This window comes from Lontra canadensis, unplaced genomic scaffold (genome assembly GCF_010015895.1).
Source record: "Lontra canadensis isolate GAN:19392208 unplaced genomic scaffold, GSC_riverotter_1.0 scaffold12, whole genome shotgun sequence".
Lineage (NCBI taxonomy): Eukaryota > Metazoa > Chordata > Mammalia > Carnivora > Mustelidae > Lontra > Lontra canadensis.
The window spans coordinates 3,831,298-3,851,770 of NW_022631006.1; positions in this window are offsets into that span (position 1 = coordinate 3,831,298).

Here is a 20,473-nt window from a genome sequence, read left to right on the forward strand (position 1 = left end):
ACAACTTACTCAGATCCATATACCAGGGAACACCTATGACTCAGTCTCCTGATTTGTCTAGAAAGGAGCACTAGGTATTCCTTAAGGTGACTAAACCCCTTGGATGATGTCTTAGCTTGGACTGCTATAAACAAAATGTCATAGAGTGGGTGGCTTTAACAACACATATTTATTTCTCACATTTCTGGAAGCTGGTAAGTCTAAGATCAAGGTATAAACAAATGCATTTTCTGCTGAGAGACCTCTTCTTTTGCAAACTGGTGTCTTTTCACATGGCAGAGCTAGGAGAAGAGCTCTTGTCTTCCTTCTCTTTAAAAGGACACTAATCCCATCATGACAGCCCTACACTCATGACCTCATCAGTATCTAAAAACCTCCCAAAGGTACCACCTCTAAATATCATCACACTGGGGAATGGACTTCAACATACACATTTGGGAGCCGAGGGAAGGACATAAACATTTAGTCTGTAATAGATTACAAGTGCATTCCCAATTGGTTATTGCATACCAATCAGAATGGTTTGTTTCCTGGGACACAAAACAATTTTGGTTGAGGGAGAGACTGGAAAGGAAAGCAGAGGTGCTTACTCCCTCAGACCTGGAAGAAATAACAAGGCTGTAAGTGCTTACTTCCAACACAAATGTTACCTAGGGATGACATAATCACAGTATAATTCAAGGGACAACAAGAAAGCTTCCCAACTATACTGTTTTCCCCACACAAATTCAAATAATCATTAGGTGGAAAGTAAACATTCCAGGAAAGGATTGGGGGAGGGGGATGATTACCAAACATTTCAACTTAGGTTGTGTTTACTCAGATTTTTCCCAATAGTTAAAATTCATGGGAGAGATTTTTGATGAAAGGGACTGAAGAAAGAAAAGGTAGTTTTGGATTGGGAATACTACAGAGAAAAGAAAGCATATGTACAGGGAGGTCACTGGGGAGCCAATGACAGACAATAGGAAAGCATGTATGTGAGGAATAGCGAGTGGCCAGAAGGAAGAAAGAAATGTGTGAGGGAAAATGTGAACTTTTAGATTCTACTGATTAGCCCAGCTCTCTCCCTGCATGAACTAAAGTGCTGCACTCACTGAACACTTGCAAAGAACCCAGCACCCAGAAACCTTGAGATGCACCATGGTGCAACATAACCAAGAACAGAAAAAAAAGTGGGGGGCGGGGGGACTTGGTTAGGACTCAGAAGACTATAAATCAATCTGGTGATTCTGGGATGTCATATTCCTTCTCTGGGGCCTTGTTTCCAAATTGCACTCTCTCAGGAAGGGTTTTTCAATCTTGGAACTACTTATATTTTTAATTAGATAATTGTTAGCTAGGGGAGGTTATCCTGTGCATTGTGGGATATGTAGAAGCATCCCTGGCCTTCACTCAGTAGATACATTAGCATTCCTCCAGTTATAACAACCAAAAATGTCTCCAAATGCTGCCAAATGTCCTGTTAAAAAACAGAGCCTCTCTCAGTTGAGAACCACTGCCCTGCTACTTATAATTTTTTCATTCTTTAATTGTATGTGTTTAATATGCCAAAGTAATATATAGTAAAGCAGTAAAGAGCATAACGTCTGTAGTCAGAGTACCTGGGGTAAAATCTCTCTTTACCACTTGGAAATTACTTTTGGCAACTTATTTAATTCGTTTGTAAAATGAGAACTGTAATAGCTACCTCAAAGTGTTCATTAGGGGATCAATGTATATAAAGTACCAAGAACAGCAAGTTCCTCTTTGCACACAATTTTATAAGTGTAGCCATTTTAATTATTATAGTCCCAATCTTTCACCTAAAACATTGGGCTGGTTGAGCAACTGCTTTCGGCTCAGGTCATGATCCTGGATCATGGGATCCGGGATCAGGTCCCACATCGGGTTCCCTTCTTGGTGGGGAGTCTGCTTCTTCCTCTGACCCTCTCCCCTCTCATGCTCTCTCTCTCTCAGATAAATAAATAAATTCTTTTTAAAAATAAAAATAAAAAATAAAGACACTGAATGCTTAAATTCTAATATAGCTGTTCAAATCCCCCTACCCCCTTCTATCCGGCTCTCTTGCTTTCACTCTCACTCTCGCTCTCTCTGTCCTTGCCAAACAGCTCTACAAAGGAAATGGAAAAACTGAGAGTAGAAACTTGTGAAATATAATTCTCCCAGCAATAAGGATTTTTATTGTCAATCTAAAAACAGCTGACACTGCCTGAAAGTAGGACCATAAAAATAAAATACAGCACACATCCTCCATTTGCCTACATTTGAAGGAAATGAGACATTCTCACAACTGTTATGGCAGTGAATGTTAGCACGTTTGGTAGTTTGCAACAATGGAAAAAGGGGGGCAGAGGGGGAGATCTCCTGAGCCTTAGGATACCTCCTTGCTTTTCAAACTGAAACAGCTTAATTTAAGAAGCTATACATTGAAAATACATCTTCATGATGAAAATGTAGTTCAGCTTCTTCATAGTTCTTACTCAAAAATCATTATCTGCTAGTTATAGGAACAGAGAAGAAACTCTTGCACTAAGATTGTTGAAGTCATTTCCTTTTCTACTGTCAACATTAAAATTCTTCAGAATCAAAGTTTTTTTATTCCCTCTCTTATTGGTCTCCCCAAATATTCCAAACCTTCACAACTCTTACCTCTACAGAAACCTTTATTTCTATTTCCCTGAAAAATGTAGTCAACTATGCATTAAGTGCATCAAGGTCCTGATTAGAAATGTATCTGTAATTCAGATATTCTCAGATTAGCTATTTCTTATCTCCTAAGGGACTGTGATCTATCAAATATTCTGTTTCTACCCAAACCTATACCCTCCTTCTTCTCACTGGACTCTTTTCTTCAGAATCCAAATCTGCATAATTTTTTCTAATCATAAACTTTTTCCTCTGAATGTCCCTCTAGATTCTCTCTGACTATTGCTCTATTTATGCATTCCTTCAGAGTTAACATCTTAAAGGAGTAATCTGTGCTCTTTTTCACAGCCTCATTACCAACATGGATCTACCCATTCTAACATAGCCTCCGATCCCATTCACTAAAATCATTGTTGGGGAGGTGAGTAACAAATCCTACATTTCCAAAATCTATATTCTTCATGTGACAAATCCAAAACAATTACCTGATGAGAATTATTAGGCTTTTCCTTCCCCAACCAAAGATGTATGGTTTTGCCCTGTTTCTCTTACCTTCCCTCTAAAGAAGATTCTTTCTTGCCAGATGGGTTTCTTTGGGATTTTATGACAGAGGATCAGGAAGGAAGAAGTAGGAATACAGGCTGAAAGGTAAAGAGCTAAAGATGTTGGCAGAAATTTGGGAGAACATTTTTTGAAAAGGTGCTATAAGAGCAGTCATACTGAGAGAAATAGATGAAACAGAATAAAGAATGTGATTATAAATTTACTCCATAATATTAGGCAAATAAATGGAAAACCAAGTTGTTTTGAAATTATTTTCCATAATGCTCATTTTTTTTTATTACGACATTTCTCAGAGAGTGGACAATTGTTACATTTATCATATCTGACTTTTCGTCATTTGACATGACCAATTAAACCTCCCTGAAGGTCTTGATTTTCTTCACTCCTATCACTTTTCTTCGATTTTTCTTTGACCTAGTTTTGTATCTCTAGCATCCTGATTAATACCATAAATGAACTTCTCTTCTCTCCTATCCAAAGAAGTCCACGATTGGAGACTGACCTAAATTCTCTCCCCTCTTCATTAAGCTACCCCACCCCTTGCAATGAGAATATACTTGTTATGAGCTGAACTGAATCCTCACAAAAGTCATATGTTTAGATACTAACCCCCAGTACCTGGGAATATGAATGTATTTGGAGACAAGGTCTTAAAAAAAATGGTGAAGTCAAAATGAGGTCCTCAGGGTGGGCCTTAATCCAAACTTACTGGTGTCATAAGAAGAAATTTAGACACACAGAAAGACACCAGGAGAAGGACCATGTTAGGGCACAGCAAGAAGCAAACACAGAAAAAAGACCATGTTAGGACACAAGAAAGCAGCCATCTACAAGCCAGAGAGAGACATCTTAGAATGAAAACAACCCTTGAACTTAAGGGTTTAGACTCCAAACTGTGAGAATATGTATTTGTTATTTAAGCCACCTAGTGTATGGCATTTTGTTACAGCAATCCTAATGATACAATACTTAAATATTTGTTTTGGTACTAGACCAAATAAAGATTAAGTTACTACTAAAGTCTGATTCTAATTCTGTATTCTGAAACAGACTTACACAATACTAAAGCTGAAACTTCTTAGAGAGAATTTAGTTGTCTTTTTTTTTTTTTTTCATTTTGGGGGTGTAGTAGTTTTTCATCTTCTGAGGATGACTAGATTCCTTTGTAACATTTATGCAAGCCAGAATCCCTTCCTCAGCATAGTGAACATGAGAACATATACATAACTTTGTGTAAATTTTATCTTATTTGGAACTGATTTTATTCTCATATGAATAAAATTTTTAATTTTTTTCTTATATGAATATTTTTTTTGAAATTTATGAATAAATAATTCTCTAATTTTTTCATGAAAAAATTAAAAGTCACTTTCTGAAATAAAAGACAATGACTTGTATTGGTTAAATAAAAAGAACACTAATCTGGCTCTATAGCAAATTTCAGTAAGAAACCTGATTTAAAAGTTTTAGTTTACTTTAATATATCAATATCTTGGATAGTCAACAGATTTATGACTTTGTTGTAGTTTGGGAGCAGGAGGAAGTGTAGCTTACTATATAAGACAGCACTGCCATATTACCAGAATTAGAATTAGAATAATTATTACTCTCTTTGCCAGTCAAGGATAGGACTGTATGAAGAAACAAAACACTTTCCAAGACCCTTTGAAGAAATTCTAGTCACATCATTTCCTCCAGTCAATAAGGTCACCTTTGGCAAGCACTGCATCACTGATCCTGCCTATTTCAATGAGAAAATAAAATAAATCCATATTTTGATGTTAAGGTCATTGAAGCAGGGGTAACTTTCAAAGAAGTTTTTCAGTACTTTGATATATTCAAAGATTTCTGCCAATGGATAAAATGACAGGACTGTCAGTCTCACCTCCAGGCTCTATAGAAGCACTAGGCCTGGAATTAGAAAGTTTGTATATTTGTCAACTCTGTCTACCTCTCATGGTATGGAAACATGGCCAAAAGAGCTCCTTCTTTTCAATATCATCCACAGGCAATGTAAGAATCTTAAATCAGAAGATCTGCCCTCCTTTCTTGATCCAAATCATCTGACAGTGAGCCAATCTACAAATACATTTTTCCCTGTCAACTTTTTTTGTGACTTGGGCTTTTTTGTTCTCTCAAAACAAAGAAACCTTCTGTTTAAAGTTTAGCCAAACACTTAAAAAGGCAGCAAACTTTTTGGTACTCAAAAACTTTATATTATGCTTGAATTTGTGACAATTTCTTGAAAAGACAATGACTGAAAAATCTGGCTTTGAAAAAAATGAATAATCTGACTTTGAAGAAATTGGCATCATTCATAATAAACAGAATTCTTTTTAAGATTGCTGACTGGGTCTTTGATATCAGTGCATCCTAATGTCAAAAAGCAATGAAAAGTCAAAATGATGTGGCTTCTTCAAAGTAGGAAATCCAGATGGTAGCCAAGCCTGTTGATGGTTGGGGTACTAAAAGCTAAGATGTTGGTTTTTGCCCCTAGTCAAAGGCTTTCTCATTGAAGAAATTCTCACCATTTTGAAAGTGTCTATGGTCTTTGACATTTTTAAAAGTAACTCAAAAAATTAGAACATTCTTTTTGATAGTTTTAGTTTGTACATAAATTAGAAAACCAGTGTTTGGTAGCACAGAAAAATAAAAGTAGTGTCATCTGATTTTATACTGAAAGGAAAATGGCACAGGTATAAATTCCTCTTACTTCAGGGTATCAGAAAAAATGTCAGCAAATCTGATGTGTATGATGTCATTTGTTAAAGATCCTGTTTCCATTTTCTTTTGTGGCTTCAATCACAAACAAACTAAAAAATTTCAAGAAGACTATGCCAAGTGTCTCCAGTTTTATGTAGCTTCTCGTTCTTAGCAATGTCATAAGTGAAATCTGACCTAGAGAAAACTATGTAAAGCCAAAAACCTCCTCCCAGTGTCAAAGAATCATGAGGAAAAAATCATCAGTAAAGAGACAGCATTGTGCTCATGGACAAGCTCTTCTCAACCACCAGGTAGTACTGGCCATTTTTCTCTCTCTGGCTCAGACTCCTGAAGCAACCAGAGGTAATGGTGTGACAGTGCTGCTTATGCCTATCCCGGCCATTTTGCCATTGTCCACATTATATATGATGTCCACCATTATGTGTCAAGGTATCTCCTCCTAATCTCAAGAAAATGATATCTGCACCAATTGGGTTCTTCTCATTGCAGAAGCTATTCGCATGGCCAGCAAGCCCAAAAAGCAATCCAAGGCAGGCCCATGTTCTCAGCTGAGGGAAATAAATCCTTACAGCCTTGCTCTAAGTTATACGTATGTTCTCAATACTGGCCAGAAACTTAGTGTATTCATTATTTACTTTCTCTCATAACTCCTATTGAAGTATAATCCTGCACAGATATACAGGAACCCTATGTTCTTCTGGATGTATTGTCAGGGCATTACATTTTCCCTAAAACTGACAAATTAGAGTTCATTTCTCTTGCTCTATAAATTAAACTGCTTTACGTTGTGAACTGCTAAATCAGACTTTGAAAAAATTTGTAACAGCATTTTTTTAGCTAGTTGAGCTGAAACTGAATAGCTAGTTGAATAGCTAGAAGGTAGAAGCTACACTGAGGTAATAGCTAGAAGCTACTAGTTAGTATAAAGTCTCCCTATGCTCTAGGTACTGGTATCCATTTATATGCATTAACAAGCATACAATATTTTTTTATTTTGTAACTGTACAAGGATGCAAAAACTTTGACTGGAGTCAGGGCATTAGAACAGAGGAGGACAGAGAGGGGATGACATGGCATTTACCCCCAAACTACTTTCTGTGATTACCTTGGAACTTCTATGGACAGAGAGAATGAGGCAGAATCTGACAATATATTTAGGTGTTGGACACAAGTAAAACTGCTTTGGATCCAGGTATCAGGATGGAGTACAGAGTAGGCAAAGAAACCAGTTCCCTTATGTATTAGTCAAGGTTCTCCAGAAAAACAGAAATAGTAGGGAATATTAAAAAAAAAATATATGTATATGGGGTGCCTGGGTGGCTCAGTGGGTTAAACCCTCTGCATTCAGCTCAGGTCATGATCCCAGGGTCCTGGGATCGAGCCCTACATCAGGCTCTCCACTCCACAGGGAGCCTGCTACCTCCTCTCTCTCTCTGCCTGCCTCTCTGCCTACTTGTGATCTCTGTCTGTCAAATAAACAAATAAAATCTTTAAAAAATATATATATATATATATTTAAATATATCCATATCAATTAAATATATGTATATATTTAATTATATATAAAATACTATTTTACATATATATGTATCTATATATATACATATATACATATACTATATATATATATGTATGTGTGTGTGTGTGTGTGTGTGTGTGTGTATGATGAAATATAAGGTATTGATTCACAGGGTTACAGAGGCAGAGAAGTCCCATTCTGCCATCTGACTGGAGAGGAATGCTGGTGGTATAATTAAAAGGCCTGAGAGCCAGAGTCAATGATGTAGATTCCAGTCTGAGTCTGAAGGCCTGAGAATCAGAAGCACCAAGCAAAGGAGAAGAGCAATGTCCTGGTTCAAGTAATCAGGTACTCAAGTAGTAAATTTAACCTTCCTTTGTCATTTTTTTCTACCCAGACCTTCAATGAATTTGATGATGTCCACCCACCTTAGGGAAGGCAATCTGCTTTTCTCTAAGTCCATCAGTTCAATTGCTAATATGTACTAGAAAAACCCTCAGACATATACACAGAAATAATGTTTGGGCTTCTGAGCATCTCATGGCCCAGTCAAGTAAACACATAAAATTAACCATCACACATGGAACTATGAATTGCTCAGGTGTCTTGAAGATTAGAAGTTTGGAATCAACTGAAACAGTAACTTTGACTTTATACCTGTGCCCTGGTGCTCTTATTCTGGGTACTGATAGCAGTGAAGTCTCTATAAGTAGTTCTGTAGAAAACAGAAAGTGAGAAATGAAGTAGAAGGAGCAGAGAACAAGGACACTGTGTCATGATAAATTCTTCTGATAGCTAACTTAGGACCCATGAGATATTGCTTCTAAAGGAAACTCAGAAATACATGGGAGACATTTTGAGGATGCTATTAGCAAGCACTCAATACAATGGGGATGCATCCCATTACACTTTAAAAAGAAAGTGCTATCTTACCTTATAGTCACATGCTGTTTGATCTAGAACATTAGGATTATATATACAGTACCATATAAGGTCTTGATTTAGCATACAGAAAGACAGGAATCAAAGAATCCTGAGCATAAACATAACTGAGGTGATTTAGAAAACAAGCAGGATAGTGTAGCCATACTGTTTATTCAAAAACAACTTCTTTTTTAGATTAAGACAAAATGATAATGCAAACAAATCATGAGCCAGTGATAATGAATAACACAATTTATTGCCCCTGAAGTTGAAATAAAGAAAAATAATCAAAAGATGACTTGAAGCCCACTAGGGTAACTAGGGTGTAATTGTTTACTTACATATTATAGAGTTATCTTTTCATAAACATTAAGCATTACCTTCATGATAGGTATGAATCACATACTGTATAGCAAGTAAAATTTATAATTATTTTAAGAATTCATGATATAAATATTGGACTTAGAATGAAAATAATATACATGTTCTGAAATACTGAAACAAAATGTTAGTACCATTTATTGTTTGATCCTATTTTCTTCTTTTTCTTATCTTCTGTCTTCTATCTTTTCTTCTATCTTGTTTTTCCACATATTATCATCAAAATATGTTTTGTTTCCCCAGCAATTTTTCAGCTACTTTGCCCCTAAACAGTAATAGTGACAGTCTTCATGAGTTTTTGAACAGTGCACTAGAGTTTCAGCACATAAAGAGATGAAGAAGTCAACAAAGAAGACTTGATACCCAATTTCTATTTGCTGGGTTCCAGTAAAGGCAAATCATTCTGCAGTGATTCTAATAAAATTACACTGTTCCCAACATCCTACAAAGTCCCTGCCCATACACACCACCACAGGCATCATCATTGCTTCCACATTGTCAAGTGGCGTAAGATTTTTTGTATAGGAGAAAGCTGTTCAAATGCTCAGAAAAGGCACTACAGGGCACCATGTATCTCACAGGTCACTTCAGGAGATTATTCTGGATAAGCCCCAATAACCTAAATGGTCCTTGGAGCAGCATCAAGTAGTTTTCAAGAGCTTATACTTCCTGCCAGTGACTTGAGTCAAGTTTTGGAACACCTCCCAAGGGCTTAGAAACCTCTAAGAAAAACCTCCCTTGTATTTGCCAGCTTTGTTTACAGTGCATTGATAAGCACTTGGGTATCAGTCTGTTATGAATTTGAATACATGTGCATTTCCCAATTGTTGGTCATTAAATGTGCCTTAATTTTGACTGCCAAGTTTACTGGCTTCCAAGTTCTAGGCCTGAATAAATTACTGGATTTAGTGACCCATTATTTAGAACAAATATTTATATATGTATGTATCTGCCAGGTTCTCACACCTATACAACACTGATACATTTCTAATATCTAAATATTAAAATTCATCTCATCCAGAACAAAGGCACACAGCTATTTCATAAGATGATGGCATGGCGGGGAGGGAAGAAGACTTGAGAGTTGGAATTTATACCATTGTGTTGCATCAGATCTAATATTATCAAAAAAGTTGTGGTTTCATGTTGTTTTAATATTTAGGGTTTTTTTTATTTGAAAAAAATTAAATGTACAAAAAGCTGCAAGAACTGCCACATGTCTTTCACCTAGAAGCCCCATTCAAGTGTCATCAACTATGTGACAGGATCTTAAATCTCCATCAGTCCAGGATGGCTGATGTGGGCCACTTCCAAATCAGTCACCTTCCTCAAGAAGGTTCCAACCCTGTTGTGTCATGCCTTTCAATCACCTTCTTCCTCTGGACCAACATCTCACACAAGGCCACTTCTGTGTTCAAGCCTTGACTCCTCCTCCCACAGCTACTTTCCTCACTCATTAGTTTAGACTGAATCATTTGCATGATACTATCTTCCTTTAAAGGGTGTCTAGTCCTGATCTGGCTGGCAGTTAAACTAGTGGCAGGTCTTCTTGATCATAAAGGGTTTGTTTTATTCTTTGTTAAAGAGGGCCTATTTTGGCTTTATCCTTAGTCCTGGAGTGTGTTCTTTATTTTCTAGCGGTTATTCCTAAAATAGGGCCTTTCTGCAGTACCGGCTACATGGATACGGTGTTTCCCAAGGTCCCTCACTCTAGCTAGTCATGAACACATGCCACTGTATAACCTTTGGTACCTCCCTTCAGCTATCAGCCCTGCAGCAGATGTTCTCAGCTAGCCACAGTCTTGCCCTGCACAGAGGCAGCAATATCCTCATAGAGGACTATGTCCTCTACGTCCCACTGCTGACTTCTGGAGCTCTACTCCATAAAGCTCTTCCTCTAACAAATTCTAGCTACTTGAGCAGTCTCAACTCTGATATCTACCTGTTCAGCTCAGTGACACTGGCTCTGCTCAGGATCCATCTCTGCTCTTTAATAGTGAAAGTGTTCAGGCAGAAAGACACAGTGAACCTGGAGTGCACTTTGTAGGTTTCCCTTTTTCCAAAGATTGGTACTGCCTATAGTACCATCCCAAAAATGGTGCATCATGGACTTCATCCAGTGTTGTAGCTGTTTACAGCAGGAGAGTAATCTTGCCACTAGTTATTCTGCTAGAAGAGGATCAAGTCTGCCGTTAAAGGCAAAATTAATTTAGTGAAAAATACAGTCAGATACACTAATCATAAATTAAATTGAAGGGTACGAATTTAGAATTATTTAAAGAGTCTTAGCAAAAGGGATGAGAAAATGCTTTTTAAAATATAAGTGAATTCGAATGACTACAGCAGTACTTTATTTAGTACAGCTATGTAGTTATGATTCTTCATAGTACTGATCAGCCAATATGGCAGAATTTACTCTCATGCAAATAAATGCTTAGCCCCTTTGCTGCAATTTCTAATCTCTTTCCTTTACTCCACAAAGGTCTCTTTTAGTGCTAATACATTCTATTACCTGAAGATACATTGATTATTGGGCAAAGAATAAGCAATCAAAGGTTATAGCATGGATTGCATTAACATGTCCTTGGAGCACCTGGGTGGCTCAGTCGGTTAAGCATCCATCTTTTTTTTTTTTTTCCAAGACAGAGAGGGCAAGTGGAGTTGGCAGGTGGCACAAAGGAAAAGGGATAGAGAGAATCTCAAGCAGGCTCCTCCACACTCAGTGCAGAGCCTGATGTTGGGCTTGATCTCACGACTCTGTGATCATGACCCGAGCTGAAATCAAGAGTCAGACACTTAACCAACTGAACTACCCAGGTGCCCCAAGAGCCTGACTCTTCATTTTGGCTCAGATCATGATCTCAGGGTTGTGAGATTGATCCTAGTGTCCAGATCCACACTAAGCAAGGAGCCTGCTTGAGATTCTCTCCAGCCCTCTCCCTCTGCCCCTCCCTGCCACTCTCTCTTTATAAATAAAGAAAAATAAAATAGAACAAGATAAAATAAAATAAAATAAAATAAATTAAATAAAATGCCAGTTTGACTATGAATCTATCAAGTGTGTTCTCCCATTGAGGTACATAATACATTAGTGCTAACAAAATCCATCAATAGAACAATTCTAAACAGTAATGGCAAAATCCACAAATAGAATAATTCTAAAAAATATAGAAACACAAAGTCATCAACCAATACACCCATAAATGCATCTTGATTGATTTGAATAAATGATGGTGTGGATGCAATTCCATACAGACCATGCCAAGTTAACTGTGACAGCATGGATTCACTTAGTGCTGCCATTTCCTGAAATGCATTCACACTTCTAAGTATGGTATAACTGGCTTATTATCAATGTATATCTTACTCTGAAATATCATCACTGAAGTCTATCAGACTTTTCAAGTGTACCTAAAAAAGGTAGTACAACTCATGGAAACTGATTACAATATTAAATTGTCATATACTTTATATTCATGCATAATTAGCTGGTTTTTAAACATCAAGTTAATCATATGCTATGGTTGAAATGGATATACTTGAGGCTTACCACTGGAAGAGAATGCCAAGGACTGGAAGAGTGATTACTGGGCAATTGCCCTAATTTGGCAAGTGGTGAGACATGTACGTCCTCTTACATACATATCCCCTACGATTTTCCTCAATGCAAGAAGCACTCTACATCTATAGCTCTGATTTTCCACACATTACAGAGAACAGAATGCATTATGGCAGGAGCTGACTTTTCTCTTATAGCCACATAAGATTCTCAACTAATTTCAAGTCTGGTAAAATAAAAGGGATCAAAACCACTTTTTTTCCAAGAGAGACAGATATTAGTGAAAACTAAACAGTTTTCACTGAGACCTAGTTTGGCAGAGAAGTCTTTGTCCCTCAACAGTACAGAATGTAAGCAACATGCAAAGCAGTCTCCTCAAAGACTATGGATGGTATCTCAGGAATTACAGTCAGCAGGATTCAATGAAAATCTGACTACAACGACTTACCAAAATATGGAATAATTTTTCTCATGTAATTAAGGTACATAAAAAGGTAATCCAGAATTGATTTAGCTGCTCAATAAAGTGTTCATGATCTGTAATAATGATGTTTATAAAAGAATTCCCACTTTCTACCATAAGAAAAGTGTTTTTTAAGTTAAGAGATGTGTTTGCCATTCTGTAATGAATTTAGAGTAGTATTTAAAAACACATGGAATAAAGCTGTTTATAAAAGTTGTACATGAAGAATACTTTGAGAACTATGTTATTTCAGGGAATGGATAGGATAGTTCTTCTGTAATGCAGTTAGAGAAGTATTTAAAAACACACATAATAAAAATGTTCTAAAAAGTGATAACTGCTTACTATAAAGAAAAAAGTGCTTTTTAAAGTTAAGGGGTGTATCTGGCACTCTGTAATGCATTCTGAGAGGTGTTTAAAAACACATTGCAGATATTTTTTAACTGTTCATGGCTGCAGGTCTTTTCTCAAATCGAAGGGTGGCTATTCTACCACCAAGTGTATGTGTATTCTAGGCAGAAAGAAAGAGGAAGAATAAAGGGCAAAAGACAAAAAAAGTCAAAGAAACAAGGCGTCCTTTCCCTTTTAAAGTAAAGCATTTCTTCAGAAACCTCTTCTCCCATATATAGCAACTTCTGAATGTATCTCTTTAGTCAAAATTATCACATGTTATTACAACTTTAAGATAAGTATTTCATTATATTAGATTCTGCCATTAAACAATGGAAGAATAGTTATTGAATAGGCAAGTAGTAATGTCCATCCTAGGGTCTTTTAAACATCACTTGTGTTATATTGGCTGTGTCTGATTTAACCTTATTTATCTCTGCAATATCAGTTGAAGTCTTGAATTTTATTAACTAACTATTCCAAGATCCAAACTGGTTATTCTGTGTCTTTACTTGGATATTAGAAAATAAAGATAAATTAAAAGCTATACATGATACAAAACTTTAAATAGGTCTGGCAATTTTTTTTTAAAGATTTTATTTATTTTTTGTCAGAGAGAGAGACAGTGCAAGCAAGGGGAGTGGCAGGCAGAGGGAGAAGTAGGATCCCTGCTGAGCAAGGAGCCCAATTCAGGACTCAATCCCAGGACCCCGGGATCACAACCTGAGCCAAAGGCTGATGCTTAACAAACTGAGCCAATCAGGGATCCCTGGCAATTATTAATAATAGTAAAAACAGTAGAGTACTGATTAATAATGACTTAATGATTATTAAAAGAATATTAAAAGTTTTTAAAATTATAGATTTTGTATATTAGCTATAAAACCATCTAAGCAAGGTAAGTCTTAATAGAGTGGTTTAAAATTTATATATACCCATATTGAACAAAGTAAAACCTTAGACATGTGAGCTAAAGTAACAATGGAATAAATACTGTGTCTTCAAAGCTCAATGTCACTGTCATAGGAATTAAAGTTAATGAGATTGCCCTAAAGAGAGCATGCCCAAGACTTCAACTAGACACAAAGCGACCAACCTTGGCTGAATCCTCTGAGGAAGCTGTTCTGTGCTGCAGAAAATTATTTTTGGAAAGAATTACTGCAGGTGAAATAGATGAGAAATGCTGTTTCCTGAGTTTATGGAAGCCTATAACTATCAATTCAAGTTGATCAATATATTTGTAGACTGCACACTGTATGTCACAGATACTGGATTATTTGGATAATCCTTTCTCTTACTCCATTGAGTGAAAAGCAACTAATTCTCTAAGGTCTTTTTCTGGGGAAACTTAAATATCAAGTAACCAGGCAGTTCATTTTAAGCAATTAAAATTAAAAATAAAATAACAGTTTGCAACATGATGGCACATTATAGTAAGTCTATTCTCAAAGAGAATCTAGCACCATAATCTAGAATTGTTTAAGAATTCTTTTTTTTTTTTAAAGATTTTATTTATTTATTTGACAGGCAGAGATCACAAGTAGGCAGAGAGGCAGGCAGAGAGAGGAAGGGAAGCAGGCTCCCTGCTGTGCAGAGAGCCCGATGTGGGGCTCGATCCCAGGACCCTGGGATCATGACCTGAGCCGAAGGCAGCGGCTTAGCCCACTGAGCCACTCAGGCGCCCCTTGTTTAAGAATTCTTAAGAAAAACATCTAAAATTACATAAGAAATTATTTTTTGTCAATAAATACAATGTTAAATCTGGAGAGTCAGCAGTACTCACTTATCTAAACCCTAAAATGAATCCAAGTATATCCTGAGGAATTCAGATAGGACAGGTGGATAAAATATAATATAATCTACTCTGCCTTATTTTTTTAATTCTCAAGGGAGGTGGTGAAGAGTAGGGACCCTTGATTTATTAACTAATAATAAAGCCCAGGACAGTTTTACAGATGGAAAAAAAGGTGAAAACTGTCTACAGAAGGATGATTCCAGGGAGAATCAACTTGATTCTCATCTTGACAGAAAATCTTATTTTGGTAGTACAATCCTGGTGCTGATTATAAAGAATCAGATTATCTCTGAAAGCCAGAATGAAAGATCAGGCTGAAAGCACAAGGTCTGGTAGATAATTTGCTTCAAAAGTTCAAAACTAACTCCCCTACTTCTTTCTGAAATTGTTTCTCCCTTACCTAGGAGGAATATAGATCAAGTTAGCTTATAGAGAGTTTGAACAACAGATCTATAGACCTAGGAACATCAGGCAAAATTATAGGGCAACATATGGTCATACTCAAAGCAAGGAATTAATGACATCCTCCATTCTGAACAAAGAGACCCTGTGGTCCTAATCTGCTGACAGCCAGATAAACCGCCAGAAAGGAAAAGGGAGGCTTCAGCTTTAAAAAATAAGCAACCCAAGAGAAAAGACATGTAGATCCTAACATTTAGATTCCCAATGACAGAGTCTAGTTCTCACCCAATAACCATATACTGCAGCTACCAAATAACTGCTGTTACTGTTATAATAACTGTTACTAATAACAAGTCTTAGTCACACACAAAATTTTCAAACAGCTATTTGGTGCCTTACTCCTAAAACTATCAGTTTAGTATCATCAGATATTCAAAGAAAGGTTAAAACATGAAAAACAAACTAAAACAAACAAAAAACAAAAGGAAGTTTAAGGAAGAAATAAAAAGTATAAGCAATTAATGACATCAGAGAGATAATAAAAACACTAAATCAAGAAAATAATAGTAGTAAGTTATGAGAAAAAACAGGAGGAACCTTACTTTATAAACACTGTGTTGCTAGCAGACTGGCTCTGCCTCTTGCTGGCCTTGAAGAAGCAACAGAAAACACAGATAGAAGAAAAAAGAATATAAAACATTCACCCTAGGGGACAAAAAGTCCTCTAAGAAATAAACGTATAAAACACAGTGTGGCATATCCATGATAATATTTACGGACATAATGATGTAAATTCTGAATGCTGACTCTATAAAACTTCCAAATTGAGAATGAGGGGATAAGTACATATTTGGTGTAAGAAAAATTTATAAGAAAACTAATTCATCATCTTCACAGTAGTAATAACAAAATTCGTTTTTGGATTTCTATACTCGGTGCAATCTCCAAGCACCAAGATACATTATTTCATACACTGATCATTTATTCATGCTTCTCAGCTTTCTGAGCAGTACTTCCTCTTGCCCTCTTCCCTGACTTTCCATATCTACCAAACCTAACACTGTCTTAGCCATGCCAGTCCTTTTTGACTACTCAGCTCCTGAAACTCCCCTGACTCCTTCCTTTACTAAAAAGGCTATGCATGAACATGCTGGGTGAAGCCCTATGAAGAGAACTAATCTAATCTCCCCAGTGAGAATGAAAGTATTTAGACCAAGAACACCAACCTCCTGGGCTTTTTGAAATAAAAATCAAAACTGCTACTAGTTAGAGTTACTGAATAAAACAGTGGGTTTTCCTGGAGGTGGAGACCTGCAGAGTTCCACTCAGGACAATACAACTTTGCTGAAGCTTCTGAGATTCTCCCCCAAATCCTAGCCACATCCCAATTAACTCTAGGACATCACTGGAGGGGGAGGAGAAGAGAGAGCTAAAATCAAAGTCATAGAAAAATAGTGAACAGAGATGCATTTTATAATAAAGTGTTTAATTTTCACTAATAAATTTTATTTTATAAAATCTGAACACTTTTACCTGTTTTATTTTTTAAACTATGTTCAAAATTCATGGAATAATATATAAAGCAAAATAAATATTGAAATGCCAAGATTATTGTTTTGCTTAAGTAGTGCAATCAATTCATAACAGGAAGCCAACAGATACTACCTAAAATTTTGTAAAAAAATTACTAGCCATAGAAACACACTATTTGCTAGAGCTCAGCAAGATGGCAGAGGAGTAAGAGACTTAAATTTCATGTGGTCCCAAGAATTGAGTTAGATAGTTATCAAACCATTCTGAACATCTACAAACTCAACAAGAGACCAAAGAAAAGAATAGCAGCAACTCTGTGAAGAGAAAAGTGACCACTTTCTGGAAGGTAGGATGTCCAGAGAAGTAAATCCAAGGCAATATTTAGGTAGATAGACCGAGGTGGAGGGGGGAGCCTCTGTCAGCTGGCTACCAGCAAGTGATAGAGCAGGGGAGCACAAAATCAGAACTTTTAGAAGTCAGCTCCACTGAGGGTCATTGCTCCAGTGGCTAAGTGTGGGGGGGGTGGAACACTTGCTGGGACAGTGTGATCTCAGGACCCTCCAGGTCACAGAAAGACGAGGGTGCCTGAGTGTGGCAGAGCTCCCAAGTATCAGAGCAGGGAAGCCAGATGCAAAGACGAAGCCAAGGAGTGGGCTCTCAGCTCAGGATTGCCATAAACCATGATCCTCAGCACAGTCGGACCACTACTTTTCAAGCAGGGACCCAAGAAGCGGCAGATCCAGGGAAACTCCTCTTCCTCCCCTGGGAGGAACAGTATAAGAGCGCACCTCTGGAATCACCTAAGTTTGGAAACTCTAAACAGGGTCATGTGCCAGAGAGAGAAATGCTCAGTCACAGGTCAGGTGAGCACGAAATGTGGCCAGAGACCAGTGAGACAGGGGTGAGACCACACTGAGGAGTGGGGACCTGAGTTCTCGGCTCCTCTGGGGCCAGAGACTGGGAGGTTGCCATTTTCATTCTCATGCTCTAAAGCTGTACAACGAGCTTTCAGGGAACAAAAGCTACCAAGAGCAAACCAGAGCAGATTACTTAGCCTGGCCCCTGGAAAGCACAGTGAAATTCCACCTCGGGCAAAGACATTTGGGAATCACTGCAACAGGCCCCTCCCCAAGAATATCAGAAAGAACATCCAGCCAAGGCTAAGTTTACTGGTCAATGAGAACTGCAAAAGTCCAGCACTAGGGAAATACAGCAAATAGAATTCATGGCTTTTTCCCCATGATTCTTTAGTCTTCCAAAGTTCATTTTTTCCATTTTTTTTAAATTTTTCTTCTTTCCTTTTTCAACCAATATCTTATCAATTACTTTTTTAAAAAACTTTCTTAATTTTCATCTTTACAATCATACTCTATCCCTTGATTGTATTTAACCTTATTTTTGTGTGTGTATTATACACACATATAATTTTTTTCTTTAAAATGTTGAGATGCAGTTTCTTCTAACAGACTAGAATATATCCTAAATCTACTGTAATGCTTTGTTCTATTCATCTGCCTGATCACATTCTCTCCTTTTGTTTTTTCTTAATTTTTCTTCTTTCTTTTTCAACCAACTTCTTATCAATTCCTTTTTTAAAATCTTTTTTAATTTTTATTTTTAGTCCTATTCCATTCTTTCATTGCATTTACCTTTTTTTTGTATAAAAAGTTTTTCTTTCTTTAAAATTTTGGAAGGCTGTTTCTCCTAACAGACCAAAACTCAACCAAAATCTTGTGTGTGGCTCTGTTCTACTCATCAACCTGATCATATTCTATTTTTTTTTCTCTTTTCCCCCAGGTTTCAGGCCTCTCCTGATTTGTTTAGTATATATTTTTCTGGGGGATTGTTACCCTTTTAGAATTTTGTACTCTCATTTATCTATTCTTCTCTGGACAAAATGACAAAACAGAAAAACTACCTCAAAAAAAAAAAAAAAGAACAAGAGGCAGTACCAACTGCCAGGAATCTAATCAACATGGACACCTAGTAAGATGTCAGAACTAAAGGTCAGAATGATGATTATAAAGATACTAGCTAGGCTTGAAAAAAATCACAGAAAATACTAGAGAATCCCTTTCTGAAGAAATAAAATCTAACCAAGTTGAAATCAAAAAGGCTATTAATGAGGTACAATAAAAAAATGAGGTTCTAACTGCTAGGATATAGGAGGCAGAAGAGGGAATTAGTGATAAGAGAAGACCAAAGGATGGAGAATAAATAAGCTGAGAAAGAGAGAGAGAGACAACTACTGGATCATGAGAGGAGAATTTGAGAGATAATTGATACCATAAGATGAAACAATATTAGAATAATTGGGATATCAGAAGAAGAAGAAGAAGGAGAGAGAGAGGGGCAGATGGTATATTGGAGCAAATTATAGTACAGAACTTCCCTAATTTGGGGACAGAGAGGCATCCAAATCCGGGATGTGCAGAGAATCCCCCTCAAAATCAATAAAAATAGGCAACACCCTGACACCTAATAGTAAAACTTACAAATCTCAGAGTCAAAGAGAAAAACCTGAAAGCAGGCGCGCCTGGGTGGCTCAGTGGGTTAAAGCCTCTGCCTTCAGCTCAGGTCATGATCCCAGGGTCCTGGGATCGAGCCCCACATCGGGCTCTCTGCTCAGCAGGGACCCTGCTTCCTCCTCTCTCTCTGCCTGCCTCTCTGCCTACTTGTGATCTCTGTCAAATAAATAAATTAAAAAAAAAAAAAACCTGAAAGCAGCTGGGAACAAGAGGTTTGTAACCTACAATAGTAGAAACATTAGATTGACGGCAGATCTAGCCACAGAGACCTGACAGGCCAGAAAGGACTGGCATGATAGATCCAGAGCACTAAATGAGAAAAATATGCAGCCAAGAATACTATATCCAGCTAGGCTGTCACTGAAAATAGGAGAGAGAAAACAAAACCTAAAAGAATTTGCAAACACTAAACCAGCCATACAAGACATACTGAAAAGGGTCCTCTAGGCAAAAAGAGAGCCGAAAAGAAACATAGACCAGAAAGAAAGACAGACAATATACAGTAAGTCACTTATACACAATACAATGGCACTAAATTCATATCTTTCAATAGTTACCCTGAATGTAAATGGGCCAAATGCCCAGTCAAAAGACACAGGGTATGAGATTGGATTAAAAAAACAAGACCCATCAATATGATGTCTTTAAGAGACTCATTTGAGACCGAAAGACATCTCTAGACTTGGAGTGAAGGGGTGGAAAACCATTTACCATGCTAATGGACATCAAAAGAAAACTGAAGTAGCAATCCTTATATCAGATAAATTAGATTTTAAGCCAAAGACCATAAGAGATGAGGAAGGACACTATATCATACTTAAAGGGTCTGTCCAACAAGAAGATATAACAATTTTAAATATCTATGCCCTTATCATGGGAGCAGTCAATTATATAAACTAATTAATAGCAAAATCAAAGAAACACATCAAAAATAATACAATAATAGTAGGGGACATTAACACCCCCTCACTGAAATGGACAGATCTAAGTAAAAGATCAATAAGAAAATACAGGCTTTAAATGACACACTGGACCAGATGGA